Raw genomic sequence first — 23,000 nt, forward strand, 5'->3', positions numbered from 1 at the left:
CCAGTGGATGGGAAAGTTAAAGGTTGGGAACATAGTATTTATTTGCTTTTAAGAGATGATTATCAGTAAGAAATATAACTATTGTGAGTGTGGTGAAGAAGGCACTATGAGTCAAGTTGGAGTCTATTTCTGCTTTTGTCTTTACAAGTAAATACGAAGTCACTTAGAATTTTACTTCTCCCTTTGTAATATTAGGGTGAAATCTCACTTCTACTTTGCAGGGATGCTGTGAAGCAAGAGTATGAAAATATCAGTGTATGTACACCATTTATTTCCTTAAATTTATAAGACTTGCACATTATAGAAATATAAACTCTATCTGTCCCAAGACATGCACAACAAATTAAAATGAAGGTAGAATCTTGATTTCTGGAGGTTTTCTTTTAAGACCAGGTTTGTGGGAAAAGAGAAACTTAGCATTTTCAGAGAGACTTTTAAGTTCATGAAACTAGACCATATTCCTTTCAGTGAAGCTTGTTCTCCCATTTTCAAGTTTGACAAAAATGTGAAGAAAGCACACACCTGGTCTAACCCAAACCTCAGGAAAGTTCCTTAAGCTCTCTGAAGCACCAATACAAGAACTGGCAGTCCTAACCTTTAAATGCCCTAAATTGATTATATAGTCTTCTCTTCCAAACATGCTCCTCCTGTGTTCACCCATCTTGGTTATCATCCATCCATACAGTCACACAAAATATCTGCAAGTCAACTAGGCTCTCTCTTCTTATCCTCTGCATGGTCCCCAACCATGTCCACGATGAAATCCTTAGCAAATCTGCTTCTTCCTTCACTTCTCTGGTTCATGTCCCTTCCATCCCCATTGCCTGTTTGTCCCTCATTATGGTGTTCAAACACCTGTCAGAGCCTCATAACCGACTTCCCTGCACCCTTCAGACAGGTGGTATCTTCCTAAAGTTCAAATGTTAATATTCCTTCCAAGGTACCAACACTGGCTTCAGGATATATCCAAACTCCTTGGCAAGAAATTCAAAGCTTTTCAGGATCTAGTCCTGACTACCAGCTGCTCCCAACTTAGAATTCTGATATTCCAGGAGTGTCAAACCAACTTAAATAACTAGCCGCATCTCTACTTAGGCTATTTTTGTCCAGGATGGTTTCTCCTCCATCCCCTTAACCTGAGAAATTCTTCAAGGATTATCTTTTTACAAAACCTTTCCATAGCTAACAAACACATCAGAACTTGTTTAATGTGTTATTTCCTCTACTCAATGATAAACTGTTACAGGGCAGAAACTAAATGTATTATTTCCTCTACTCAATGATAAACTGTAACAGGGCAGAAACTAAGTTATATTACAACCAGGTGCTGAATGTACAAAGTATACAAAACTGGGTGGAACTTGCTAAGAAGAGTGGGGTAGCCAAAACTGATGTTTTGAATGGTGTCATTTTTCTTTAACATTTAGTCTGTAGACTTTTGTAGAAAAAAATTGTGAGCTTTTAAGATTTCCAGGAAATGTAAACCAAATGAATTACTTTAATTAGAAAAGATTAATAGTAAACAAGTCAATGCTTTCATAACAACTGGTAGAAAAAATATTTCTTGCCGATTTCAAGCAGGCACGTGGAGAGGAAGGGAAGATTAGGAGAATGCTGTGCGGAGAAATGAATCGCAAAATGAGAGCTATTTAAACTCAGCATATATTAACACCAACCAAATTTAAAAAACATTAATCCAAACTTATAGTACGTGAAAACAACTAAATATGAAGCTAGAAATGAATTATTTTAGTTCAACTGCAACTTTTGTACTTGAATATATAATAGCAAATGTGCCTGTGACTTCCATATTTCTAGTACAAAAAGAAAACTTTGCTCCCTTGAAAATACACTCCCTTCTTTTGCATTAGCTGCATTTCCAGATCATTTCCATAATACAGAAAACCTTAGTTGCAGATTCAATTAAAAGAGAAACTGAAAAAAAAGAGAGAGAGAAAGAAACTGGAGAACCAAAAGACAACAAAATATTTTCACTTTATAACAGGACACTCTTGTGGACAAATCAGGAAGAAAGAAAATAGCACATTCTAGATTTCCACAGGACTTTTTGATGTAAAGTGGTTGAATCAGAATTGGATTGGCAACCAGGAGTTGAAGGCAGTGTACTCCCAGAACCAGTTTCTGAAGGTGGGGGAGAGGCCAAAGACATTCATTCTTTCCACTCATCATTTACTGAATTACTTCCTCCAGCAAGGAAACTGATCCAGGCCTCAGTTTTGTCTTCTGTAAAATGTCTACTTCCCAAAGTTGTCAGGACAATAGTCAGTATTTACCAAGCGCATGATTTGCTTATTTATATCCCCAAGAACCAGGTATTATTATTATTATTGCTATTCTGCAGGTGACAAAATTTGACTACAAAATGACTTACTTAAGATGATCAAGTCTTTGGAACCTAGGCATTTCAACCCCAGAGACTTCTGAACAACTAACCTAGTGCCTCAACAAATGTGTTCCCCTCCTTCTTAGCCAATTATATTCCCAGCACTGCTTAGGGAAAAAAGGAAAACAGCATACTTTTAAAGCAACCTACTATGTGCCTGGCACAGTAAATTAATTTGTCCTTACAACAGCTTATGAAGTTGGTTTAGATTTCAAATAAGCTTAAGCTTTCCCCAGTGAAAAACTTATTTTACATGGAAAATCATTCTCAAATTGCTTTTTTGACATAAATCTGCCTGAGTTTGAGCCTCATGAGCCAGGTTTTCCCAGGGCCTGATTACAACTCTGGGAAAAAATTGATCATCCAGGTTCCAGATATACAGAATTAATAGTACTGTGCAACAGCAGCGTTGAGGCCCACAAAGGTTCTAGAATATACTATGTATTGAACTTTTCAACTCCAATCTCTTGCAAAAGTAATGCAGAAAGGGAAGGCAGCAGAGACCTTGTCTGTGTCTTTCCCAGTCTCAACTCATTTACCTTTATAAACCAAATCTCTGCTGCACATTTCATCTGATATTTAAAACAAAAACCCTTAAGATATTTTATTTGAAATTTCCCGGAATATTGAAATTCTAGCTGTAACTCGGCTATAAAATACTAATTAAGAAAAACAAATCAAAGAATTTCACAGTGTATTTGCAAAGCTCTTCATATGCATTTTATTTATTTTTTTATTCTGCAAACATTTTAATGATTATTGTTGAGCATACATTTTGGAAATTTTTTTACTTCAAACTGCAACAAGTTAAATAAATGTTTATAATATACAAAGAAAATACAACCAAAAGTAAAACTTGCTTTAAGTGTGCCTTGCCTCATATGCATTTTAAATACCTGACCCAGAGAAACAACTGCCCAAAGCCAAAAAGTTATTAAATCCAAAGTTTCTCATTCTCTCGGGGAAAATGTTTATTTAATAACAAAACAATGACAGCACAAAACTGGTTTCAATTTGTATGGATGTTTTGGTTTGTGTGGGCATGGCATCTCAGGATATTATTATTTTTCGGTAATGACCACTTTTAGATTCTAGCCCTTAAACATGGTCAAAATGCAGGAGAAATCAAGAAAGAAGCAACAGACGTGGTGCTGCTTATCGGATGTCTAGACTGCAGGCAAACCCCAAATACCAAAGAAGCATCCATGTGTCAAACCAGCATAATTTCTGAGCTATGCCTGGGGCCACATACCAAAAAAAAAAAAGTTAGCTTGAAAAGAAAAAATCTAAGAGGGGTAACCAGAAGGTCAACCCCAGTTCACAGGAACTATGAAGCAGCTAGCGGGGATCGCTAGCCATTACCTTGTGTCAACCCCTGAGCAGCTTCCTCCCCAGTCCCCACAGAAAATCTGCAAGAAAGGCCTAACTCCTACGTGCTAGCTTCTTCAAGGTCGTCCAAAGATAACGCCCGGAACATTGAGCCAAGCATACCTTTAGGGCCGAGGAAGATTCCCCCTTCCCCAAACCATTATATAAATACTTTAAATGCCATCGGGCTTTTCTCCAAGTCCACCAGAAATAAACTCCCAGAATTTAATTTAGATTCAGCAACTAATATACGTGTTCGGTTTTGCAACATAAATTATTAAAGGGCTTTTCAAGTCAGGCAAACTCCAGTTCAAAAACAGGTGCTTTCAGAGTACTTTTAATGACAAGGTCAAATTCATCTTTTTAATTACTAGGAGGAAAGGGGGTGTAGTTTTCTTAAGCTTCCTTAGGACAACGTGAGAGAGGAGTGCGGGGGGAAGGACGGCTGGGAAGAAACTGTCTCGCCCCAGGTTGATGTTTGACTAAACAGTAATTCCTGGTCTTCCGGGTGCCTGGAGTAATCGAACGTTAGAGCGAGAAAACAAAAACAAAGAAACCTAGTAGGGTCAGAGTTACGATAACAAACTCTGCACCGCCCTACCACCCCCAAGAAGCCACCCCCCCCAACCAAACCAGCCCTCGCCCCAGCCGGCCCCCCTCCCACACGTAAACACACAAAGACGAGAGCTGCACGCACGATTCACCCACAGTCCTCACTTCCCTTTGTAGGACAACCGGAGCCCCGAACTTCCCCGCGGTGGTTTTTCGGGTGTCGTCGGGGCTGGGCCCCCTGCACTTGCGGGCCGCGGCTCGGCTGTGGGGGAGGGGTGCTCGCCGCGCTCGCCGGTTTCCCCGAAAGCAGCAAAATGCCTCCCCGTCCCGCCCCGGTTCTCAGCGGTCGCCCCAAGCTGCGCTTCCCCACCCTCCCCGGGCACGCGGCGACGGCCGAGACAGAAGCAACCAGGCAGCAAAGAGAACCGCTCCCTGGCGGATCAGTGGGTAAACACAGCAACTGGGGTCGGAAGGAAAGTTCCCGCAGAGAGCTGCCTGCCGGGGCGGGGCGGGGCGGGGGCGGCGGCGGCGGCGGCGGGAGGGAAGCGCGTCTCTCGCCGCCGCCTCCCTCACCTGCGCCGGAACAACGGGCCCCGCGCCCGCCCGCCCACCCGGCCGGCCCGGCGCCTCCCGCAGGCCGCGCCTCCCGCACGCTGCGCTGCTGGGGCTTGTTCCTCCTCATGGCTTTGCCCTGACGTAATTCAAACATGGCAACAGTTCGACTTCAAAGGCGGATCCACAGACCTCCCAGACGCAGGCTTCGGCCCCGGGGAGCGGGCCGAGCCCTCGCGGCCGCGCTCTCCCGGGCCCTCGGCCGTCGCGGCACCCGGCGCCGGGGCTCCAGCGCCGGGCCCCGACTGCCGCCCCTCGGCCGCCCGCCGCGCGGTAGCACGCCGCCTTCCCCGCGCACCGGCACCGCACCGCGCACAAGTAGCGCCGCCAAAGTTTCCCCGCGAGGGCCCGAGGGACAAAAAGCCCCTCCCGAAACTCGTCCGAACTTCGGGGGGGCCCAGCCCGCCCGGCGGCCGCCCCGAGCGCCGGCCGGGCCCGCACCGGCACATGCAGCTCTTTGTTTTCTGTCCAGCCGGGCGCTGCCTACGTGCAGCCTCAGGGACGTGGGATTGTTTCTCAGGGGGAGACACTTAACGACCGCCCAGGGGAAGGGTCCGGACCCCGCGCCCCGGGACTCCGGGGCTAGTCCCGGCGTCCTCCCCTAGCAGCAGGCCCATTTAATCGAAGTTTTGCAATGTCCTTGATAAGAAACGCCCGGATTCCCCGCCCCGCACCGGCCGAGAGTTGGCGACTTTCACTCTGCTTTTTAAACTGGCAAGACGCCATCATCAGCAAGTCACATTGTCCTGCCGGCCGGCCCCGACAGCGCCCGCATCTCCCGGCTGACCGCGAGCCGGACGCTCAGCCGGACCCCCGACCAAACCCGGGTCGCAGCCCCAGCACGTGGTCTGTCACGCTCGGCACAAAAAGCAGTGCCCTCCGGAGTTCCCGCACTCCTCCGGCTCAGTCAACGCCGCTGCCTCCATCCCGGAGTCAACTCGGCTCCGACTGGCCATCTTAAGCCGCGCACGGTCGCCCTAGAGAGCGCCGCGGCGCCCACATCTACGCTACAGGTGAATAAATTGCGAACCAAAGTTGAGGCTCCACAGACACCCCGGACGCCCGTGCTGACTGGGCGCGGCCCGGGGAGAGGCGTCTGCTAGCCGGGCCGCTTCCGAGCAGCCGCGTGTTGCTCATTGTCGCATCCGCATCCCTCCGGAGTTGGGCGGACAACGCCACCCGCGTGCACTCGGGCCACGCCGGCACCGACCCGAAAGGCCGATTTAAACGCCCTCCGCCCGCCAGCTCGCAAGTAGGCGGCAACTTAGTTTTCGAGCGAGGGGCGTTCATTGTCCACCCTCATCACAACACGCGCGGGGGCCGCAAGAAACTAAAGCACGAGGTCCAACAACGGCGGCCGGCCACTCCCGGGCGCGCGCCCACGCGGGTGCACCGACCCGGGGTCCCTCCGCAATCGCCAGCAACTCCTTTTCGCTCGGGCCTTTCAGCCACCGAACTCCTTGTCGCCAGCGAACACTGCGGCTGAGAAAAGTCATTGTCACCTTCAACGTGGATCCCTCACCTCCGGCGATTCCTCACTCCTTTCCAGGCTTCACTCACTTCCCCCACCTCAAGACTTTCGGTTTGCCTCAGATACCCTCCCCAATTGAAAAGGACACACTAAACATGCAGATACAAAAGAATCTGAGGTCTGAAGATCACGAAAACAGCGCTCCCAGCAATGCCATCTCCAAGACAAAACTTCCTGTGTGTATATAAATGTGTGCGTGTGTGTCTGTGGAAGGAAGGGGGAGGTGGTGAGGTGAGGTGAAAAGAGAAAAAAAGCCACTCTTAAATCAATGCCTCGTGAGACAGTTTTGCACCACAGCAATGTTTCGAGTCACTCACCTGCCAAAAGCAGACGTTCCACGCGCAATAACGTTCCCGAGGTGCGGAGTGCACGCCAAGCCAAGCCCACCTCCAAACGCTCCCTCCTTCTCAACTGCCTTGTCTAGAAAGATTGTCTCCTGCAGTTCTGCAGTTGCTACCGCTGGCGCGGAAGGTGTAGATTCCGCTTTCCCTCTGCGCACGCGCGGCTCCTGGTACAAAATTCTCCTGAATCGAACTTATTTGCATACGGGCGCGCGCGCGTCGATGGCTGGGAGGGGAGAAGGCCCGGCGGGCGCGCGCGCTCCCGAGGCCTCTATTGTCCTTTTAAGGGGAGAAGCGCCGCGGCGCGGGAAACGAGGCGGCCAGAGAGAAACGGGGGCGGGGACTGCTTACTACAGCTGACGTCACGTAAACAAACGCCCCCTGGCTGGAGGCGGCGGCCAAGGGGGAGTGGCGGGATGGGAAAGGCGGAAAGGTTAGCAACCCAGGGAGAACACTAGACTGCGTGAAGTGCTTTCCGCTCTGAAGCTCTTCAGGCGCGCCGTTTCGCGTTGAAAAATAGTTTTGAAAATTGTTTTTGCAAAATGCTCACACCTGTGCCCGGTTTCTGGCCTGAAGTGACGGGGAGGTGGTCTTGCAAGCATCCACACTGAGTTTATACGTTTCCCACATTTGCTAAATTTTGTTTGAAAATGGGTTTTTGAATCTTTTTTCTTTTTTAATTTTCTGGGGCCAGAAGAGGTTTGTCTTTATTGCAGTTTTAATGAGTCTTTTAGTAAAGTCCCATTTTGACACTCTATCCATTCACTAACTCCTGTCTGCCCTCAAACAGTAACCCAACCCTTTACAATCCAATTTTCTTCTCCACTTCGGCCTTAAGATTTCAAGCCTGAGTTGAACGGTTGTTGATTTCCGTGGGAACAGTGTCGCTTTCCTAAAAGACTAGTTAGTGGAAAGCCAGTGATCTAGGGACTTGCATACCATCTCCAGCTTCTGGTAAAGTGTGTGTTCCACTCACCCAGAAATAATACTACCAATTGATGGTGTTGGGAATTGAAAAAGTAGCCATGCTTCTTGCCTCAGGAGGGGAAAAAAACTGAAAAAGTGAAATAAATCTTCTCAAATTAGTAAGTGAAAAATGACTGTGATACACCTTTATTCCCAGACACATCTAACACCAACAGGCTGAGACCCTGACTTAATGATAGAGGGACATAGGGAGAGAGGAAGGATGTTTTTCCCAGAAACTTGATATTGGTCCCAGGATACAAAAGTGTGGACATCAACCATAAAACTTAATCATCTGCTGACAAGTTTCACTGCTTTCACTGTAGTGTCAACAATATGGATTTAAATAGATACTTCTGAAATGCTAATTTAATAGGACAGCCAATTCCTAGTACATACAAGACAAATCCACTTCTGAATTCAACTAATGCTTCTTTTTTTCTTTAAGCTCTGTAGCATACTATTTCTGTAACTGTATATGAAAATGATATATTAAATACCTGCAAAGGAGAAAAAAACTGACACCTCTCACTAAAATGTGAGCTCCCTAAGGGCAAGAATTTAATGTTGTATTCATTTTTGTACTCTAGTGCCTAAAACAGTGCACAGAACATAATAAACTCTGACTAATTGCTTGTAAGTAATAAATCAGTGGACATTTTCAACTTTATTATAGACTTATCTCACATAAAAACAGTTTTAGTTTAGAATTTTTGTGTTCAACCTAAAATGAGTTTGGAAGTTACAGTGATCACCTTGATTGATATAATGCCTGTCCTTAGCATAAGTAAAGCAGAATAGGCTTAATAACCATTTCTGGGCTTTGGTGGCAAAATGGACTCAGCATAAACTTCTACCTTCTTTTTGAAGAGGATTTTTTAAGTTTGGCCCTGGTTGTCTCAAGTACTTATATGGTTTATGACAGATACTCCAAAAATAACTTCACATTAGTATATGCTTCTGAAAGTATGGAAATTGCAAGTATAGTAATATTTTTCAAACTTCAATTATTGCTTATAGGATATATCTATATATTTAATATAAATATAAAATATATATTTATATAAAATATAAATATGCACCTTGAATGCCTTTTCTCTTGAAAGTTTATGTAAAGAATATATATTGTAAGCCATTGTTTTATAATAACTTTAAACAGAGTATAATATAAAAATATTGAATCACTATCTTATACACCTGACATTAATATATTGTAAATCAACTATACCTCAATACCAAAAAAAAAGAATATATATTGTAATCCAGGGATGAAATAGGTCCAAATGTGCAAAGAATGCAGGAATTACAGTATTTTGGATATACTATGCTACTGAGCTAATACCATACAGTAAGACTTCCTCTACTCTCAAAGTAGGGGTCAAGAAGCAATCTGGGTAATTTTTGTAGGAAAGGTAGCAACAAAATCCTTAAAGAGAAATTTGAGTTCTTTAGAGTCTTAAAAAAAAAAAAAAAGCACCTGCTATTTTTGAACAACCAGGTGCATTCCACAGGTTCTTTTGTTCATTTCATTGCTTGAGCGTGTTGTTATATCTGGCTCTATCCAGGGCCAATAGCTTCATTTATGAGCTACTTTAAAATACTATTTCCTGAATAGCCTAAGTGACTTTTTCATAAGGAAGGAAGGAGGGAAATAGGAAGGAAGGAAGGGAGGGAGGAAGGAAGGAAGGGAGGGAGGGAGGAAGGAAGGGAGGAAGGAATTTATAATATGTAAATTTGGATTATAGGAGATTGAATTACACCATGTTAGGAAAATATTTGAGTATTTTTAATGACTATAGTGCTATTTTGAAGTCATACTGAGTTATCAAAAATATTGAAATTGGGACTTCCCTGGTGGCGCAGTGGTTAAGAATCCGCCTGCCAATGCAGGGCACACGGGTTCGAGCCCTGGTCCGGGAAGATCCCACATGCCACGGAGCAACTAAGCCCGTGCGCCACAACTACTGAGCCTGCGCTCTAGAGCCCACGTGCCACGATTACTGAAGCCCGTGGGCCTAGAGCCTGTGCTCCGCAACAAGAGAAGCTACCGCAATAAGAAGCCTGCGCACCGCAACGAAGAGTAGCCCCCCCGCTCGCTGCAACTGGAGAAAGCCCCCGCGCAGCAATGAAGACCCAACACAGCCAAAAATAAATAAATAAAATAAATAAATTTAAAAAAAATATATATATATATATATATTGAAATAGAAAATGTAGTAAAAATTGAAATTGAAAATAAGTTACCAGGTACTCTGGTTAAGCCAACTACCTCGCTTATAATTTGTTGTCCCCGCTGTAGAATTATGCTTATTGCTCAAATGTTTTCGTTCATTTAGCAAACATTTAATGATCATAACTGCCAGATAGTAAAACCATTTCAGAAGTAGGAAGGCTCAAGCCCCTCTTACCTCACCTAATTTATTTCTATATAATTCTATTTTACTTGCTACTTTTTCTTCTGTAGCTTTTGTTGTCTTCTTTTGAGGATTAACTATTGTCAGCAATTTTACAATTTATTATAATCTTGGAATGGAGGGAAAATTATATATAAAGGACTGAAAAGGACAATTCGTGCTTGGTAATGAAGGATATTATCAGCAATTTAGTAAGGTTTGTAATGACAACTCAAGCTAATGATTGTTTTTTAAATGAAGGCTGATACCCTCATCAGAGACTGGTACAAACCACATCAAAACATTTTTGTTGAGCCCAGGAAAGAGCTGATTATTATTAGTAAACATTGGGTTTGGTTCCTTAGCAGGTAATAGCTATAAGACTAAACGTTTTCCTCACGCCTAAACAAGCACAATATTTTGTTACTTATTTGTTTAAATCCTTTTGAAATTCAACTAGCAAGTGGTCAGAGCAAGTCAGATAATTTTAAACTATAAGTATAGAATTGGTTATGTGATCTAAGCAATCCTCCAGCAACTGTTGACAGCTGCCAGAAAAAGGTATCTATTACTTAATCAAAATTAACTTTTCAAATTTCTGAACTTAAAGACTTAAAGAATTGTCACAAATTTACTCTTAGAAAGAGCAACCTCTGAATTTATAGAAATTTTAAGTCTTATGACATTTGAATAGCATAATTTAAAAAATAAAATTACCGGTAACAAAAGTAATTTTATTTTAAGAAGGACATTGGGGCTTCCCTGGTGGCGCAGTGGTTGAGAATCTGCCTGCCAATGCAGGGGACACGGGTTCGAGCCCTGGTCTGGGAAGATTCCACATGCCACGGAGCAACTGGGCCCGTGAGCCACAATTACTGAGCCTGCGTGTCTGGAGCCTGTGCTCCGCAACAAGAGAGGCCGCGATGGTGGGAGGCCCGCGCACCGCGATGAAGAGTGGTCCCCACTTGCCGCAACTGGAGAAAGCCCTCGCACAGAAACGAAGACTCAACACAGTCATAAATAAATAAATAAATAAATAAATAAATAAATAAATAAATAAATAAATAAATAAAAGAAGGACATTGACAAACTAGAATGAGTTCACAGGAGAGGTAATCAGGATGATGAAAGAGTCTGGAAACCACAGCATAAATGCAATAATTGAAGGAAGGGCTATGTTTTGATTGAGCAAGAGAACAATCTTTGACTATCTGAAGGACCATCATTAGAAAAGCCAGGGACTTCCCTGGTGGCACAGTGGTTGAGAATCTGCCTGTCAATGCAGGGGACACAGGTTCGAGCCCTGGTCAGGGAAGATCCCACATGCCGCAGAGCAAGTAAGCCTGTGCGGCACACAACAACTGAGTCTGTGCTCTAGAGCCCGAGAGCCACAACTACTGAGTCGGTGTGCCACAACTACTGAAGCCCGCGCATACTGAAGCCCGCGCGCCTAGAGCTGGTGCTCCACAACAAGACAAGCCACCGCAATGAGACGTATCGAAGAGTAGCCCCCACTCACCGAAATTAGAGAAAGCTCACGAGCAGCAACGAAGACCCAGCGCAGCCAAAGAAAAAGGAAAAGAAAAGCCAATGGGCTTATTTTTTTACACTTAGAAACCAAATTAGTCTTGAAAATCCCAAGAATGTCTTGCTAAATATCAGAAATATTTCTAAACATATGAATAGTCCAAGGATGGGTGAGGATACTTCAGAAGGCAACTCCCCATCATTAATGATGGTATTCACAAAAATAAAACCAAGACTTTTATTTCAATGAGTTACATTATTTACAATAGAAACCTTTCTATCTGTAAACTCCTATTGAATTCTGTGAATCTATCAGTATGATTCCATGGGATAAATGAGTGGTATCAACAGTAGGAGCCTTAAGTAAACTTCCCTGGTGGTCCAGTAGATAAGACTCCGAGCTCCCAATGCAGGGGGCCCAGGTTGAATCCCTGGTTGGGGAACTAGATCCCGCATGCATGCCGCAACTAAGAGTCCACATGCCGCGACTAAAGATCCTGCATGCTGCAACGAAGTTCCCACGTGCCACAACTAAGACCCGGCACAGCCAAAATAAATAAATAAATATTAAAAACAAAAAACAATAGGAGCCTTAAGTTCAGGAAAGGGATTTGTCTATCACTGTGGCTGGAGAGGTTAGGAATGTTGTTTTGGAGAGTATGAGATTTGAGTTTGGACATGAATTTATTCATTCATTCATTCAACAAATACTTATTGAGTATCTACTAATTGCCAGGCTCTAACAATAAAATGAGGAGCAATGCAGAAACAATTTCTCATGGAATGCAGTAGGCAGGCATTCCAAATAACCAAACAAATATAATTACAAACTGTGAGAAATAAAAGGGAAAAAGTACTGTGAGCCTAACCATGTATAGCAAGGGGATCTGATGTAATCTGGAGGTAAGAGAAAGCATCTTTGAAGAGGTGAAGTTGAATTATCAGCAGGATTATATGAAGGATTGGAGGGGGAAAAGAATGTTGAACCAATGGCAACTTCAGGAACAAAGTTCTTAGAGACAGCCAGGTACTTGGGGTGGTGGGCAAAGACATGACTAGAAGTATCATGACTTTGAATAAAAGTCACACATGAATCTTGTTCAAGTGAAAAGATCATGTCAGGTATTGGAATCTAAGAGAAATCAGAATGTAAGCCCTCTGGATTTGGTACCTACACTGAGTTGGAAGTAGTTGCACCACAAAAGTGCAGAGACTCTAGAGACAAACCCCTATGATTAGATTACAGTTGGTATAATCAATATATATTTCTTCTGCAAAAATTTATTTTTCTAAATGTCAATAAGAAATTGATCCCCCATCCATACAACCCACTTCCTGGAAGAACCCTTGTTCTAATTATTCAAATCATTACTGAAGGCAAGCATAGTACGTCACCAACAGATAAACAAGTGAAGAAGCAGACACAATACAGAAAAGTAAAAGAAACCTGCTGGGTTGCCATTTCTAAGAACTTTGGGAATAAAATATCTAGGAATCTAGAAAAATTTAATATTTTGCTCACAGTTAATTTTTTAAACTTTTTAAATATATATTTTGAAGAATTTGAATTTTTGTACTTGAATTTTAAAAAATAGAATGCAATCTCATAGCTTAGGTCAACAAATAAGAGATATTGGTTTCAAGGTTTCAGATGATATAAGCATTAATAGTTTATCTAGATATATTGTTAATTTGGCAGTGCTTTAGTGTTCCAGAAATGGAAATACAAGGCAGAGCAGTTGAAACAGAAGTAATCAATGTACCATATTGCATCTGTGGCAATGGTTAGAGAAGATGGTATCAGAGGAGAGTAAAACATTGCATACTGTTTTGCTAGCAGGCAAGGTCTATTATATGAATATAATTTAAATTTCTTTACAGGAATAGAATTAAAACATATCCTCAGGCTTGTTGAAAATAGGGAAGGCTGTTAGTACGCAGTTGTTGACAACTAAAACACTACTGTAATGCCAATAATGTAATCTATACTTAGATTAATAATTTACAAAATAAGACTTTGTGGAAGGGAATCCCAGATCTTTGAAACTACTACTGAAAAAATGCATTCTTTAAAATTTTACCTCTGACACTTCTTCAAAGCAGAACAGTTGCCAGTAGCACTAGAATAAATTTCATATTTTTAAAATAAATTTATTTATTTTTATTTATTTATTTTTGGCTGCGTTGGGTCTTCGTTGCTGTGCGCAGGCTTTCTCTAGTTCCGGCGAGCAGAGGCTACTCTTCGTTGCATTGCAAGGGCTTCTCACTGCGGTGGCTTCTCTTGTTGCGGAGCACGGGCTCTAGGTGCACAAGCTTCAGTAGTTGTGGCATGCAGGCTCAGTAGTTGTGGCTCGTGGGCTCAGTAGTTGTGGCTCACAGGCTTAGTTGCTCCATGGCATGTAGGATCTTCCCGGATCAGGGCTCGAACCCATGTACCCTGCATTGGCAGGCGAATTCTTAACCACTGCGCCACCAGGGAAGCCTCCATATTTTAAATAATTAGGTATTTTTGTCCAAATTCTTGATTTGGAAAACTGAATATAAACAAAACATATTCCTGTTAACTTTTACCATAATTGATGCAATATAATCAAAAGATAAAATTTATAAACTTTTCCCTATTTTTGTCATATCATGAATATTATTTTTAAAAAATGTTGCAATTAAATGTTGGAATTTAAAACATATATCAAATAATTTTTTAATCCTGGAGCGAGGGAACTCAAAAGACTTGAAAGATTAATAAATTTAACTACATAAAAGTTAAAAATTTGTACACAGGTAAAAATATGATAGTATCAATGAAAAAAAGTCAAACTGAAAAAATCTTGCAGAATAAAGATAATTTCTTAATAGAGTAAGAATATAAAAAAGTTAATTCACCCAAAAATATATAAATGGAAATAAACATGTGGAAAGATGCCAAACTTTAGTCATACTTATAATAAGATTTTTATTTATAAATTTTATAACTTTATTAATAATTTTAATGTAAGGAAAATCAACCACTTTTATCTAGATTTGATTATAAATAAATTTGTTTGATAATATCCAGGGTTGATGAACATGTAGGAAAACAGAAACTCTCATATTCTTTTATTGGGAGTATAAATTATTCATTCCATTAAGATACCAATTTAACATTATCTATTGAAATGTGAAAATTTTGTTTGGTTCCACTCTGAGAATTTCCCCTAAGATATATTTATACAGAGCACACAGGTCCGTCCAAAGATACTCATTCCAGCATTATTCATAATGGAAATAATGCAAATGATCATCAATAGGTAACTGATTGAAGAAAAGATGAAACATAACATAAAATGGAATCTTATGCTGCTATTTCAAAGAATGGGGCTGCTTTATATATACTAATATTGGAAGATATTAGCACTCTAAAGTGGATAAAAAGCAGTTTCCTGAACAGTAGGTAAATTATGATTTCATTTGAGGGGCAAAAAGGAATATATATATAATGTGGTTGTATGTGCATAAAAAGTGATTTTAAGTAGACATACCACAGTGTTAATCACAGTTATCTCTGAGGAAGATAGAATTGAGAAAGAAAGTGGGAGGAGTAATTTTTATTTTATACAATTTTTTCCTCTTCGAGCTTTTATGAACATCAATTACTTCTAAAATATTTTAAGGTAGAAAGACACCTATTAAAACGCATGTAGCCCATTAAGAATACGAGCAACATTACAAAAGAAAAAGTATCTGTATTAGTTTTTGTTTGTTTGTTTTTAATTTATTTATTTACTTTTGGCTGTGTTGGGTCTTCGTTCTTCTGTGCGAGGGCTTTCTCCAGTTGTGGCGAGCGGGGGCCACTCCTCATCGCGGTGCGCGGGCCTCTCGCTATTGCGGCCTCTCTTGTTGCAGAGCACAGGCTCCAGACGCACAGGCTCAGTAGTTGTGGCCCACGGGCCCAGCCGCTCCGTGGCATGTGGGATCCTCCCAGACCAGGGCTCGAACCCGTGTCCCCTGCATTGGCAGGCGGACTCTCAACCACTGCACCACCAGGGAAGTCCTGTATTAATGAATTAATTACTAAGGTAACTGTTAGCTTCTTGAACCAAAGATCCATATCTGGTTTGGCTTCAAAGGTTCCAAAAATGTTTTGTATGGTACGTGTATATAAATAGCCATAAAACCATGCAGCCCATAAAAGCTATTCTTTCTTTCTTCTACCTAGAATTACTTTCCCTCTCATCTCTGAATGTTTAAATCTTATCCATCCTTCAAGCCCTGACTCAAATGCCAGCTCAGGTTCAGACATAATTATCATTTATTGATTGTCAGCTCTAGATCTAGCATTACTCTCTGTGCTTCCACGTGTTTTTATCTCTCTTCATTGTTTAAAGTCTTCACAATAATTCTGTGAGTGAGTCTTTCTCACAGTTATGAGGCTTATTCAGTGCCTCATGTGTCATGGTAAGAGGTGGAGGTGAAAGAGGAAACCACGTCTCTCAGGTCCAAATTCTGGATTCATTCCACTTTAGTCCTCCATGGACTTGGCCCTGATTCCTCAAACAGCAAGTACTATTTTCCTCCTCTGAACTCTTCTAGCACTTTGTCAGTCTATCTTAAGGCCCACATAAATTTCTGCTTTATATTTCAGTTACTCTGTCTCTATATGACAATGAGAGCTAAATCTAATAGTTTCAACCTGTGGAGGGCATGAAAATCACCAATGAACTTTTTTTTCAATTTTTTTTAATGTGCTAAAATACACATAACAAAATTTATTATCTTAACCATTTTAAATATACAGTTCAGTGGTATTAAATACATTCATAATGTGCAACCATCACCACCATCCATCTCCATGACTCTTTTCATCTTGTAAAAGTGAAAGCATAGTAAAACTATACCCATTAAACAGTAACTCTCCATTCTTCCTTCCCCACAGCTCCTGGCAACCACCATTCTATATACTTCCTGTCTATGATTTTGACTACCGTAAGTATCTCATATAAGTGGAATCATTCAGTATTTGTCTTTTTGTGACTGGCTTATTTCACTTAGCATAATGTCCTTAAGGTTCATTCACGTTGTAGCATGTGTCAGAATATTCTTCTTTTTAAGGCTGAATGATATTCCATTATACGTATATACCACATGTTGCTTATCCATTCATCCATCAGTGGACACTTGGGTTGCTTCCATTTTTTTTTTTTTTTTTTTTTGCTTCCATGTTTTAGCAATTGTGAATCATGCTGCCATGAACATGTACATACAAATATCTCTTCAAGACCCTCTTTTCAATTCTTTTGGGTATATATCCAGAAGTAGAATTGTTGAATGATATGGTAATTCTATTTTTAATTTCTTTTAGAAAACACCACACTGTTTTCCACAGGAGTTACACCATTTTGCATCCCCACCAACAGTGCACAAGGGTTCTCCACATCCTCACCAACAATTGTTATTTTCTGCCTTTTTGATAGTAGCTATCCTAACATGTATGAGGTGGGATCTCATTGTAGTTTTGATTTGCATTTCCCTGAAGATTGGTGATGCTGAGCATCTTTTCATATGCTTATTGGCCATTTGTATATCTTTTTAAAAAAAATAAATTTATTTATTTTATTTATTTATTTTTGGCTGCGTTGGGTCTTCATTGCTGTACGCGGGCTTTCTCTAGTTGTGGCGAGCGGGGTCTTCCCTTGTTGCAGAGCACGGGCTCTAGGCGTGCAGGCTTCAGTAGTTGTGGCACGTGGGCTCCAGAGCGCAGGCTCAGTAGTTGTGGCGCACGGGCTTACTTGCTCCGCAGCATGTGGGATCTTCCTGGACCAGGGCTCGAGCCCGTGTCCCCTGCATTGGCAGGCGGATTCTTAACCACTGTGCCACCAGGGAAGCCCCATTTGTATATCTTCTTTGGAAAAATGTCTATTTAAGTTCTTTGCCCATTTTTGAATCAGGTTGTTTTGTTGTTGTTGAGTTTTAGTAGTTCTCCTTATATACTGAATATTAATCCTTTATATACGGTATGCAAATATTTTCTCCCATTCTTTGGGTTGCCTTTTTACTTTGTTGATATTGTCTTTTGATGCAGAAAATGTTTTAATTTTTATGAAGTGCAATTTAGCTATTTTTTCTTTTGTTGCCTGTGCTTTTGATGTCCTATCTAAGAAGTCACTGCTAAATCCAGTGTCATGAAGCTTTTGCCCTGTGTTTCGTCTAAGAGGTTTTTTTGGTGGCCATTTTTGTTTAGGGGGCTGCATGCAGCTTGCAGGATCTTAGTTCCCCAGCCAGGTATTGAACCCAGGCCACGGCAGTGAAAGTGCCGAGTCCTAACCACTGGACCACCAGGGAATTCTCTCATCTAAGAGTTTTATAGTTTTAGGTATTACGTTTTAGATATTACAGTCTTTGATCCCTTTTGAGTTAATTTTTGTATATGGTGTTAAGTAAGTTCCAACTTCATTCTTTTGCTTGTGGAAAACTGTGGGTGCAGTTTTCCCAGCACCATTTGTTGCAAAGACTGTCCTTTCCCTGTTGAATCGTCTTGGCACTCTTGTCAAAAGTCATTTAACCATATATGCATGGGTTTATTTCTGGGCTCTCAGTTCTATTTCATTGGTCTATATGTCTCTCTTTATGCCAGTACCACACTGTTTTGACTACTGTAGTTTTTTTTTTTTTTTAATTTTATTTATTTATTTATATATTTATGGCTGTGTTGGGTCTTCGTTTCTGTGCGAGGGCTTTCTCTAGTTGCGGCAAGTGGGGGCCACTCTTCATCGCGGTGCGCGGGCCTCTCACTGTCGCGACCTCTCTTGTTGCGGAGTACAGGCTCCAGACGCGCAGGCTCAGTAGTTGTGGCTCACGGGCCTAGTCACTCCGCAGCATGTGGGATCTTCCCAGGCCAGGGCTCAAACCCGTGTCCCCTGCACTGGCAGGCAGATTCTCAACCACTGCATCACCAGGGAAGCCCTGACTACTGTAGTTTTGTAGTAAGTTCTGAAATCAGGAAATATGAGTCCTCCAGCTTTGTTCTTTTTCAAGATTATTTGGCTGTTCAGGATCCTTTATGATTTCACATAAATTTGGGGATGGGTTTTTCTACTTCAGAGAAAAACATCATTGGGATTTTTATAGGGATTGCATTGAATTTGTAGATCACTTTGGGAAGAACTGACATCTTAACAATATTAAGTCTTCCAATCCATAAACATGGGATACATTTCAATTTATTTATATCTTCTTTAATTTCTTTCAACAACGTTTTGCAGTTTTCATTGTACAAGTTTTCCTTCACTGGTTAATTCCTAAGTATTTTATTCTTTTTGATGCTATTGTAAATGGAATTATTTTCATAATTTCCTTTTCAGATTGTTTATTGTTAGTGTATAGAAATTCAGCTGATTTTTGTGGGTTAATTTTGTATCCTGCTACTTTGCTGAATTCATTTATTAGTACTAACAGTTCTTTTTGTGAAATCTTTAGGGTTTTCTTCATATAAGATCATATCATCTGTGATGATATTCGAGACATGCTACCCCATATTATGGCACCTTGATATGTTGGATATTTTAAGCTAAAGAAGTTTGAGAAATTGGCAGAAACAGGAAAATCATTTTGACCTTCCCCCCAACCCTTCTCCCCTGAAGCAAGTCATGTTGTTTCATCAAGTTTCATCTCACGTGAGAGATGCCCTGCCTTTACCCAGAGAAAAGGAGCATCCTTATCTCCAAAAATAAAGGGTCACCAAAGAAAGTCCAATCAAACAGGCCTTGATAAGTTTCCCTCAGTTTACTACCCTTCCCTCATATTCTGACCTATCATTTTTTTTAACAACTGTCTACACTTTTTCAAATCTGGCATAAAAATATTTAGGTTTTAACTGTTTCTTCAGGTCTTTATTTCCTTATGAAAGCTCTCATGTCATGTAAAACAAATAAATCTGTATGCTTTTCTCCTGTTAATCTGTCTTTGTCCATTTACTTTTCAGACACAGCCAGGGATAAGAGTGTTCAGGAAAATCCTTTCCTTCCTTACATCTGCAAACAGATAATTTTACTTCTTCTTTTCCAATTTGGATGTCTTTTATTTAGTTTTCTTGCCTATTTGATCTGGATAGAACCTCCAGTGCTATGTTGAATGGAAGTGGCAAAAGTGGGCATTTTTGTGTTGTTCCTAATCTTAGAGAGAAAGCTTTCAGTCTTTCATCATTGAGTATGATGTTCACTGTGGGTTTTTTCACACATGGATTTTATTATGTTGAGGCAGTTTCCTCCTACTCCTAGTCTGTTGAGTGTTTTTAATCATACAAGAGTGTTGAATTTTACCAAATGCTTTTTCTGCATCAGTTGAGATAATCATATAAGTGGGGATTTTTTTTGTTTTTTGGGGGGGGTTTTTTTTGGTATGTTGAACCATTCTTGCATTCCAGGAATAAATCCCACTTGGTCATGGTATGTACTTTTAATATGCTACTGAATTTGTTTTGCTAGAATTTTGTTGAGAATTTTTGCATCAACATTCATAAGGAATGTTGGTCTGCAGTTTTCTTTTCTTTCAGTGTCTTTGTCTGATTTTGGTATCAACGGAAGTGTTAACTTTTAAAATGTATTAGGCCACAAACCAATGGAATCAGAATTTCTGCAGTTGATGCCTGCATATTAAAAAAAAAAAAAAAAACAAAAACCTGCATAGGTCATTCTGATGCATACCAAGGGTCAAGGACTGCTAGGATCGTCCACACCTGATTTGTCTGTGAATTTCCATAGTGCCTTGTGAAAAGCCGTTGCCTAAGAATATTTGTTAAGCTACTCATAATCATTAATGATTTTTGTAAATTCAAATGTAGAATCAGAGATACCTCTATAGGAAGAAAAGTCCAAGTGATTGGGTGATACAAACACTGTGAGGATCAAGTGGCATAAGCTCTAGGGAGGTAGTGAACAATGAGGTTAAGAGGTAAAACAACTGGTGCACGAAGGTGTGCTCAAACACACCTTAAGTATTAACAAGGAAATAGCCATAAGGAGTAAGGAAAACAGGCTTCTTAGGTCTTTCCCTCAGGCTACATGCTGCCCTTTTATGATGGCTATGTTCTTTGTTTTCCTTTGAAAGGTATCCTTCTTTTATCCAGATCACACTTGCAAAAAAATGTTTATGCTATATTGGAAGAATAAAGAGTTTGCCTTCATTGCTCTCCTGGTCCCATGGATCTGTCTCTTGCTTCAACAGTATTTGGACAGAAAAGGCCCAGGGACGCCCTTTCTTCTAGCTTCCTATCACCCTCCAACCTCTTTTCCAGTCACAAGCTTCAGAATCAACCACTCAGCCATCCTCAACCTCTGGGACCAGCCAACAGTATGGAGCTTAGCTCCTTACTGCTGATCAACCATGAACTCCCAGATTCATCAGAAGTGTGAGTATCTCTTGAGAAAGCAAAACTTACACGGCGGCTGAGCCCTCTTCCAAGACAAGCAGAAGCACTCCCAAGATGAGTGGGGAAACCCAGGACGCTAGGAAAGCCACCATCTCATGAACCAGCCTTTTGGGATCTGCATGCCCTGGGTTCTGCCCATGCAGACCCCCATCTCTGTGACTTCCTGGAGAGCCCCTTCCTAGATGAAAACGTGAAACTCATCAAGAAACGGCCAAGACCTAACTACGCTCCACAGGCTGGAGGCCCCACACTGGGCTGGGCGAGGGTCTCTTCGAAAGGGCTTACCCTCAAGCACGTCTAGGAGCCTCCAGAACAGAGCCTGGTGGCCTTTGAGGAGCCCCTCTGGCATCCCCCTTGTGTCGGGCCTTTGGCCTGAAGACTCTCTCTGCAACCACTAGGCAACTTTTTAAAAAAATTTTTATTTTATCGAAGTACAGTTGATTTACAATGTTGTGTTAATTTCTGATGTACAGCAAAGTGATTCAGTTATACATATACATACATTCTTTTTCATATTCTTTTCCATTATGATTTATCACAGGATACTGAATATAGTTCCCTATGCTATACAGTAGGACCTTGTTTTTTACCCATTCTACATATAATAGTTTGCATCTGCTAATCCCAAACTTCTAATCCATCCCTCCCCCACCTCCCCTCCCCCTTGGCAACCACAAGTCTGTTCTCCATGTCTGTAAGTCTGTTTCTTTTTCATAGATAAGTTCATTTGTGTCATATTTTAGATTTTACGTATGTGATATCATATGGTATTTGTCTTTTTCTTTCTGACTTACTTCACTTAGTATGATAATCTCTAGGTCCATCCATGTTGCTGCAAATGGCATTATTTCATTCTTTTTAATGGCTGAGTAGTATTCCATTGTATATATGTACCACATCTTCTTTAGCCATTCATCTGTTGATGGACATTTAGGTTCTCTCCATGTCTTGGCTATTATAAATAGTGCTGTTGTGAATATTTGGGTGCATGTATCTTTTCGAGTTATAGTTTTGTCTGGATATATGCCCAGGAGTGGGATTGCTGGATCACATGGCAACTCTATTTTTAATTTTTTGAGGAACCTTCATACTGTTTTCCATAGTGGCTGCACCAATTTACATTCCTAGCAACAGTGTGGGAGGGTTCCCTTTTCTCCACACCCTCTCAGCATTTGTTATTTGTAGATTTTTAAATGATGGCCATTCTGACCTGTGTGAGGTGGTACCTCACTGTAGTCTTGATTTGCATTTCTCTAATAATTAGCGATGTTGAGCATCTTTTCATGTGCACTAGGCAGCTTTTTAACCACCCTGGAGCCCTCTCCCAAGCAGTGGGCCAAGTGGAAATAATAAATATTCTTACAGAAAAAAACGTTTTCCTTGACTCTCCCAAATTCCCTTGAAATTGTAAGAAAGCAAAAGAGGACTAGATCATTCTGGTAGTGCTTTGAAAAAAGATGAATTTATCTGGGACGGGGAAGGGGACTTAAAGTTACCACAGCAAGAATGTGGTTGAACAGGACTGCCTACATATGCCGTGCAAAATATGGTGTTCCTTACCTAAGGAATCATCTATTAAGGCAGCCAAATTTTGTTGATATCTCTGCCTGTTAGCTGGATACTTTTACAATAACAAAAAAAAAATTGTGTGTACGTGTAATATTAACTGACACTTCACTCCTCTCAATGTTTTATATTAACTCTCAGTATAAGAATTTAGAAATCTTGTTGGAATTTGTTGTAATTAGATTTTACCTGAAATGGACTTCTCTTATTATGTAGGAATGATAGAGCTAACCCACAAGTAGTAGAGTATAAACTTGAGTTGTTTTTCATAATATTCACAATAATAATCGTTAATTAATATCTTTATGAACATTTGCTATTTGGTAAGGATGCACAA

General features: G+C 41.1%; 1 protein-coding gene across 11 annotated transcripts in view; it reads right to left on the minus strand.

Annotated features, from left to right (window-relative positions):
* Window positions 1-7,081, minus strand: part of SINHCAF (SIN3-HDAC complex associated factor) — a 29,235-nt gene extending 22,154 nt beyond the window's left edge. Inside the window, exon 1 of one of the 11 annotated variants that reach the window (XM_059935584.1) lies at window positions 6,785-7,081. The gene's annotated coding sequence lies outside the window, so the exon portion shown is untranslated. The other 10 variants (XM_059935585.1, XM_059935586.1, XM_059935592.1 and 7 more) reach the window with 10 other exon arrangements.
* Window positions 7,082-23,000: the final 15,919 nt, after the last annotated feature.

This window comes from Balaenoptera ricei, chromosome 10 (genome assembly GCF_028023285.1).
Source record: "Balaenoptera ricei isolate mBalRic1 chromosome 10, mBalRic1.hap2, whole genome shotgun sequence".
Taxonomy (NCBI): Eukaryota; Metazoa; Chordata; class Mammalia; order Artiodactyla; family Balaenopteridae; genus Balaenoptera; species Balaenoptera ricei.